Below are 7,693 nucleotides of genomic sequence, written 5' to 3' on the forward strand. Positions count from 1 at the left end.
GGAAATATAAACGAAAATACATATATAAATGAAATATATTATTTTTTTTATTGTTATTGTCGAAAGTAAATAATACTACATAAAACCGTAATGCAATATTGAACATACATATTCATACACACGCACACGCATACGCAATCGCACATACATACGCATACGCACATACATATATTATTTTTATTATTTTTTCTGTGGGCCCCAGGCCCCGTCCACGATGACGATATCACGGACATGGAACGTCTCCAGGATCATGCTCCTATTACTTTGTACTAACAATAAGAATAATTCTGCATAAATTTTTATTTTGTGCCTTTATATCATATGTATTTTTCAAGCAAAGTGCATTTGCAGAATTTATGCGATGGAAGATGTATACACGCACACACACACACACACAAACACACACGTGTTTATCTATGTATATGGGGCGTTCCACGCCAAATCGGACATTATTTGGGTTTTGCATCTCCGATTTTTTTGAAAATTTTTTATGTTATAGTATTGGTTGAAAGAGGCCTCCATGATTTTTTTCAAATTTTTTTGTCAAACCGTTTTCAAAATATCAATTTTTGAAAAATTACGTTACTTTTTTTTTAAACGCCCATAACTTTACGAAAAATGGGCCAAATGGGACGTTTTTTTTCAAAAATTTTTTTTTTAAACACATTTGATAAAAAATATCAAAAAAAAATTTCAAATTGTATTTCTATAAGATTTTCAAATTTTTGATTTACAAAAAACACGTATTGATCGATTTTCTTGAAAATTTTTTGTAAAAAACTATCATCGATTCCACAACTTTTAAGCCTAAATTTATAATGACATAATGACGGAATCTATTTTTTTTCGATTTTTTAATTTTCGTCTTTTATTTATCCGTGGTGAAAAATATCTGAAAAGAAAAAATAATTTACACAGGAACTACTATTAATAATTATCTGAGACATAGTGATTACTAAATAGTTTACAAATTGATTTCAGGAAAAAATACAGTTGAATTAAAGCGTTTATTATGCTTGATAAATTTTTTTTTTATTAAGTAGCGTTTATTTTCTTACACATTTAAATATTTAAAAAATTCGAGATTCAACAGATGATGAAAATTGTTTAAATCTCAAAGTGCCTTCTCCGTCTGGAATTACACAATGATATTTCTGCGTTCCTGTTATTGTCTTAGCTCTAATATATCGCTTGTCTAATAATTCTTTGCTCTGAATATAATCTTCGTTAGAGAAAAATTGATTTTTTGTAAATCAAAAATTTGTATCAAAAATATGAAAATCTTATAGAAATACAGTTTGAAAATTTTTTTTGATATTTTTTATCAAAGTTGTGTTTAAAAAGAAAAATTTTGAAAAAAACGTCCCATTTGGCCCATTTTTCGTAAAGTTATGGGCGTTTAAAAAAAAAGTAACGTAATTTTTCAAAAATCGATATTTTGAAAACGGTTCGACAAAAAAATTTGAAAAAAATCATGGAGGCCTCTTTCAACCAATACTATAACATAAAAAATTTTCAAAAAAATCGGAGACGCAAAACCCAAATGGTGTCCGATTTGGCGTGAAACGCCCCATATATATCTTTTATCGCGTAAATTCTACAAATGAACTTTGCTTGAAAAATACATATGATATAAAAGGCACAAAAAAAATTTATGCAGAATTATTCTTAGTACAAAGTAATCGGAGCACGATCCTGGAGACATCCCGTGTCCGCGATATCGTCATCGTGGACGAGGCTCCGGGCCCAGAGAAAAAAATAATCGTATTATACAAACGATAGACCCCCGATATTGTCGTACAAAATGTATGTCTATCAAGAGACACGGTAGTGTCTCGCGCCAAGTACACGCGGAGCGAGACCGACCGTGACTCTTTTACGCGACGCGACGGGTTGCGAGTACTCGAGATGTTGAGATCTCGATAACGAGTGAACGGATCAAGTTCTAAGTAGGCTTGATCGATAGCTTGGGGTCCAATTAGGGGGGGGTTTCTCTCATAATATTCCGCTACGTGCCCTACGAGCGGAGATATTGCGACGCAAAGTCCAAATGTGAAAATTTATTTTTAAGATACTCCTCCTCCTCCTCCTCCTAACGCCAACGTTCTTGTATGATGACGTCATAATCAGAAACGTTACTTTCACTTTTTCGACGCTGGCGGCGCAGGTATCGCCAGTTTCGATATCGCGCGCGTATTTCGAAATTAGGTCGATAAACTTATCGGTCAGGAGTAAGATTTTTATTTAAATATTTTAGGTAAATTAGGTATATACTTATATTTTTTTTTATATAATATATATTGAGTCAATTCCTTCATGTTTATCTGGAGAGATTTCGTATCCTTACATCGTATTACCACCGCTGCCGGAAAAGAAGGTTCTCTACGCTTGGCAGAAAGTGCCGCTAGGAAATTTTTTAAGTCGATTCTTATGAATCAAGCTTGAATTCGATGTCTAAGTATCCCAGGTTGCCGATGACGAGGTCCAGATAGTGCGCTTCATAGTTTTCGGTGTCCAGGTGTAATAATACGTTGAATTCGATGTCTACGTGTCCCAGGTTGCCGATGACGAGGTCCACATAGTGCGCTCCGTAGTTTTCGGTGTTTACGTGTATTAATACCTTGAATTCGATGTCCACATGTCCCAGGTTGCCGATGACAAGATCCAGATAGTGCGCTTCATAGTTTTCGGTGTCCAGGTGTAATAATACGTTGAATTCGATGTCTACGTGTCCCAGGTTGCCGATGACGAGGTCCACATAGTGCGCTCCGTAGTTTTCGATGTCTACGTGTATTAATACCTTGAATTCGATGTCCACGTGTTCCAGGTTGCCGATGATAAGATCCAGATAGTGCGCTTCATAGTTTTCGGTGTCCAGGTGTAATCGTACGTTGAATTCGATGTCTAGGTGTCCCAGGTTGCCGATGACGAGGTCCACATAGTGCGCTTCGTAGTTTTCGGTGTCTACGTGTATTAATACCTTGAATTCGATGTCCACGTGTCCCAGGTTGCCGATGACGGGATCCAGATAGTGCGCTTTATAGTTTTCGGTGTCCAGGTGTAATAATACGTTGAATGCAATGTCTAGGTGTCCCAGGTTGCCGATGACAATGTCTAGATAGTGAGCTCCGTAGTTTTCGGTGTCTACGTGTATTAATACCTTGAATTCGATGTTTAGGTGTTCCAGGTTGCCGATGACGAGATCCACATGGTGCGCTCCGTAGTTGTCGGTGTCTACGTGTATTAATATTTTGAAATTGATGTCTAGGTGTCTCAGGTTGCTGATGACGAGGTCCAGATAGCGCGCTCCGTAGTTTTCGGTGTCTACGTGTATTAATACCTTGAATTCGATGTCCACGTGTCCCAGGTTGCCGATGACAAGATCCAGATAGTGCGCTTCATAGTTTTCGGTGTCCAGGTGTAATCGTACGTTGAATTCGATGTCTAGGTGTCCCAGGTTGCCGATGACAAGGTCCACATAGTGCGCTTCGTAGTTTTTGGTGTCTACGTGTATTAATACCTTGAATTCGATGTCCACGTGTCCCAGGTTGCTGATGACGGGATCCAGATAGTGCGCTTCATAGTTTTCGGTGTCCAGGTGTAATCGTACGTTGAATTCGATGTCTAGGTGTCCCAGGTTGGCGATGACGAAGTCCACATAGTGCGCTTCGTAGTTTTTGGTGTCCAGGTGTAATAATACGTTGAATGCAATGTCTAGGTGTCCCAGGTTGCCGATGACAATGTCTAGATAGTGAGCTCCGTAGTTTTCGGTGTCTACGTGTATTAATACCTTGAATTCGATGTCTAGGTGTCCCAGGTTGCCGATGACGAGATCCACATAGTGCGCTCCGTAGTTGTCGGTGTCTACGTGTATTAATATTTTGAAATTGATGTCTAGGTGTCTCAGGTTGCTGATGACGAGGTCCAGATAGCGCGCTCCGTAGTTTTCGGTGTCTAGATGTAATAATACCTCGAATTTGATGTCTACGTGTTTCAGGTTGCCGATGACGAGGTCCACATAGTGCGCTTTGTAGTTTTTGGTGTCTAGGTGTATTAATAACTTTAAATCTGAATGTAGGACACGTAGATATCGAATTCGAGGTATTAATACACGTAGACACCGAAAACTACGGAGCGCACTATGTGGACCTCGTCATCGGAAACGTGGGACACCTAGACATCGAATTCAACGTATTGTTATACCTGGACACCGAAAACTATAGAGCGCACTATCTGGAACCCGACATCAGCAACCTGGAACACGTGGATATCGAATTCAAGGTATTAATACACCTGAATACCGAAAACTATGAAGCGCACTATGTGAACCTCGTCATCGGCAACCTGGGACACCTAGACATCGAATTCAAGCTTGATTCATAAGAATCGACTTAAAAATTCCCTAGCGGCAGAATCAAGAGACACGGTAGTGTCTCGCGCCAAGTACACGCGGAGCGAGACCGACGCGACCGTGACTCTTTTACGCGACGCGACGGGTTGCGAGTACCCGAGATGTTGAGATCTCAATAACGAGTGAACGGATCAAGTTCTAAGTAGGCTTGATCGATAGCTTACGAGCGGAGATATTGCGACGCAAAGTCCAAATGTGAAAATTTTTTATTAAGATACTTCTTTTTCTATCTACTTCTAACGCCGACGTCTTATATGACACTACAAAAAGGCGTGATATCCGTACAAAATTACCTTTTTCAAAAAAAAGGTAAAAAAATGCGCCAAGTACACGCATAGTAGTATATATGTATTATGTTGTTACCTCGAAAAAAACAAAGTGGTAGTATTATACCTCGAAATAACACCCTGTACATATTGTTTATACAATGCGTAATACTGCAAAAAGGCGTGATATCTGTACAAAATTACCTTTTTTAAAAAAAAGGTAAAGAAAGGCGCCAAGTACACGCATAGTAGTGTATATGTTGTTACCTCGAAAAAAAAAACAGTGGTAGTATTATACCTTAAAAAAATCTAAGTAACAAGTGGTAGACGAAATCTTTGTATCTTGAAAAATCTCGAAAAAACTTAAACAGTAGTATCTTCACTTCGAAAAAAAAAACAAAGTAGTAGTATTATACCTCGAAAAAACCTAAGTAACAAGTGGTGGACGTAATCTTTGTATCTCCAAAAATCTCGAAAAAACCTAAGCAGTATTATTTTTATTTCCAAAAAATTATTACTCAAGTGATACACATCACAAAATTACGTTACCTTATCAAAAAATGAGTCGCGCTTCAAGTGATCTATTATTACAATTACAAAAAAGAAATGATATCTCTTTAAATTACAGCGCCAATTACAGAGAACATATATTTTTTGAGATACAAAGATTACGTCTACCACTTGTTACTTAGGTTTTTTCGAAGTATAATATTACTACTGCTTTTCTTCGATTAGAATAAAAAATTGAATCATGAAGAATTACACAGGTAACAGTACAAAATACAAATATTTTATTAAAATATTTAAACCCAACAAGGGAATACAAGGTATTTAAATACAAAGTTTATATATGTATTTTAAAAGATTTAATCGCATCGCAAAGAATTACAGAGGTAACAGTACAAAAAATAAAAATATTTTATTAAAATACATAAATTTTTCTTGTCAAAAAACTTGGCGCTGCTAGAGAGAGAGAGAGAAAGAGAGAGAGAGAGAGAGAGAGAGAGAGAGAGAGACCTTTTACAAATTACACACACACATCGCCCACACCCACTCGCTCGCACATACACACCAGGCTGACCTAATTTTGAGGTCTAGCAGCGCCAAGTTTTTTGACAAGAAAAATTTATGTATTTTAATAAAATATTTTTATTTTTTGTACTGTTACCTCTGTAATTCTTTGCGATGCGATTAAATCTTTTAAAATACATATATAAACTTTGTATTTAAATACCTTGTATTCCCTTGTTGGGTTTAAATATTTTAATAAAATATTTGTATTTTGTACTGTTACCTGTGTAATTCTTCATGATTCAATTTTTTATTCTAATCGAAGAAAAGCAGTAGTAATATTATACTTCGAAAAAACCTAAGTAACAAGTGGTAGACGTAATCTTTGTATCTCAAAAAATATATGTTCTCTGTAATTGGCGCTGTAATTTAAAGAGATATCATTTCTTTTTTGTAATTGTAATAATAGATCACTTGAAGCGCGACTCATTTTTTGATAAGGTAACGTAATTTTGTGATGTGTATCACTTGAGTAATAATTTTGTGGAAATAAAAATAATACTGCTTAGGTTTTTTCGAGATTTTTGGAGATACAAAGATTACGTCCACCACTTGTTACTTAGGTTTTTTCGAGGTATAATACTACTACTTTGTTTTTTTTTTCGAAGTGAAGATACTACTGTTTAGGTTTTTTCGAGATTTTTCAAGATACAAAGATTTCGTCTACCACTTGTTACTTAGATTTTTTTAAGGTATAATACTACCACTGTTTTTTTTTTCGAGGTAACAACATATACACTACTATGCGTGTACTTGGCGCCTTTCTTTACCTTTTTTTTAAAAAAGGTAATTTTGTACAGATATCACGCCTTTTTGCAGTATTACGCATTGTATAAACAATATGTACAGGGTGTTATTTCGAGGTATAATACTACCACTTTGTTTTTTTCGAGGTAATTATATTTACCGCATGTTGTTCCGCCGGCGCCTGATGCCTCTCCCAGACCTCCACTTTCTTTCACGCTGCTCGGGTGTCCTTCGTGTTTCCTCGATGCGAAGCTGATGCTCCTTCCTGCGCGCGCGTCGATATGTTCTGTAACATAAAAATAAACAAATCGATTAAATAATTGTCACGCGCATCGAACATCTTATTCGTTATTCCGATTAATCTTTTCCTAAATTACTTCTTCGAAAAAAGTCTCTACGTTAGAATCAACTTGAATCAAATTTTTCGATTTATTTCTTTTTACTAATTTATATTTCGAAACACGGTTTAATGTAGCAACTAAATAAAAACAAACGAAAAAAGAGATTCTATAATATCTTTAGAAAAAATAAAAAATAACACTTACCAGAAGTGTTAGTACGCCGATGATGCCCGATGCCTCTCCCAGGCCTCCACCTCCTCTCAGGCTGCTCGAGATGTCCATCGTGTTTTCTCGATGCAAAGCTGATGGTCCTTCCAGCGTGGATATTTTCTGTAACATAAAAATAATCGAATAGATTAAATAATTGTCACGCTATTCGTTATTCAGATTAATACACATTCAATTTACTTCTTCGCAAAAAGGTCTCTACGTTAGAATCAACTTGAATCAAATTTTTCAAATTATTTCTTTTCTAATTATATTTTAAAACACGGTTTAATGTAGCAACTGAATAAGCACAAACGAAAAAAACAGATTCTATAATATCTTTAGAAAAAATAAAAAGCAACATTTACCAGAAGTGTTGATACGCCGATGCCCGATGCCTATCCTAGGCCTCCTCCTCCTCTCAGGCTGCTCGGATCTGTATTATCGGAATACGAATAGCGTGAAATTATTTTCATCTTTCGATTATTACCCCCATCTTCAATCCCTATCCATACCCTGGCATACAAAAAAATAACAGAAACTATCCCACGCCGGGAAGTTACCCCAGATCACCCTTTGCCTCGACAACACCACATGCCACATCTCAGGTCAGCGACCCACTACTCTTGTGAGGCCATCGGATCGCAAGC

The 7,693-nt window shown here is 36.5% G+C and overlaps 1 long non-coding RNA gene across 1 annotated transcript; it reads right to left on the reverse strand.

The window, feature by feature from the left end:
* Nucleotides 1–6,381: 6,381 nt before the first annotated feature.
* On the reverse strand, nt 6,382–7,477 carry LOC139816910 (uncharacterized). Its single transcript, XR_011733114.1, has 3 exons — nt 7,412–7,477; nt 7,041–7,166; nt 6,382–6,781 (listed from the first exon to the last, which is right to left on the reverse strand). It is a non-coding gene; the product is annotated as an uncharacterized lncRNA (long non-coding RNA).
* Between the last annotated feature and the right edge of the window lie 216 nt (nt 7,478–7,693).

The sequence above is a fragment of the Temnothorax longispinosus genome, chromosome 7 (genome assembly GCF_030848805.1).
Source record: "Temnothorax longispinosus isolate EJ_2023e chromosome 7, Tlon_JGU_v1, whole genome shotgun sequence".
NCBI lineage: Eukaryota > Metazoa > Arthropoda > Insecta > Hymenoptera > Formicidae > Temnothorax > Temnothorax longispinosus.